The 1,121-nt window shown below is 36.7% G+C and overlaps 1 protein-coding gene across 1 annotated transcript in view; it reads left to right on the top strand.

Moving 5' to 3' along the window:
* The window catches only part of LOC107095980 (G patch domain-containing protein 8-like), a 130,750-nt gene that overhangs the window by 86,946 nt on the left and 42,683 nt on the right, over positions 1-1,121 (top strand). The window lies entirely within an intron of this gene.

Here is a 1,121-nt window from a genome sequence, read left to right on the forward strand (position 1 = left end):
GATCAGGTGAAATAAATATGAGCAGCTTTATTAAAACATAGAAATCTAAAATACTCTCCATGCGCAGTTTGAGCTATTTATGTTTGAAATGTTTGAAGTGTTAAAACCTTGAGACCCCTGAAAAGTGGCAGATATTAGAGGTGAAACTGGGAATTTTTAATCGATACAGTACCAGTTAAATACAGGGTCAGTATCGCCGATATCGATACAATACCCATATTTTTTACATTTAAACTTGATGTATCATTGAACTGTTGACCTTTCGGTGTTTTTGTGATTTTTATTTTATTGTCACAATCAAAAAATAATAATAATAATATAGATAATGTTATGTTCATATTGTTTTTTTCCTTATTTACCTCTTATATAGTATATTTTAAACCTTATGTAATTTTGTTTGTATTGTGTGCACTTGCCTGTTGCTTTAATTCTATTAACGTCCCTGTTGTTGGATAAATAAGGATTAATTAATGTTGTCCCAATTAGATAAAATGTTTTAATGGGATAAATGTAATGGGTTCTTTCCAAGTCTTAATTACACTTTTTGAGTGGGCCACAGTAATATAAGACATATAATATCTACTTTGAAAGTTAATATGAAGGTGATTAGTCTTATCTACCTGGAGATTCTCTGGAGGTCTGAAATGAGGGTCGAGAGTCTGTCGGGGCAATGAGCGTAGTTTCGTCTCTTCTCTCTCTCTTTCTGTTGCTCGATGTGTTTCTTCTTATGGTTTTTCATGTGCCTGTATAAACTTGTTGTATTTCGACTGCATTTAACAGGCTTTTTACAAACCATACAGCTTGCCGTTGTTTCATTTACTGCATTTAAATATAGCTAAACTGCGCTTTGTTCCTTTTTCATTTTTTTCTGCTCCGGCGTCCGAGGAGCAGCAGCGTGGTTGTTTGTGTGTGGAGTGGAGAGAGAGCTGAGTGGGCGGGTCAGGCTGAGCCGGTGACGAGAGGGGACGGGGGGGCAGCGAAGTGCTGTAACACAGATGGGGAGATTGGTTAATCTTCTGCAGTTACTGCGCGCGGGAGAGAATAAAAAGCATCGATCTTGTTAAACGAATATTGTTCAATATCAAAATCAGCATTGGTATTGATAGTATCGATCTGGCATC

The sequence above is a fragment of the Cyprinodon variegatus genome, unplaced genomic scaffold (genome assembly GCF_000732505.1).
Source record: "Cyprinodon variegatus isolate N-32 unplaced genomic scaffold, C_variegatus-1.0 Scaffold589, whole genome shotgun sequence".
Taxonomy (NCBI): Eukaryota; Metazoa; Chordata; class Actinopteri; order Cyprinodontiformes; family Cyprinodontidae; genus Cyprinodon; species Cyprinodon variegatus.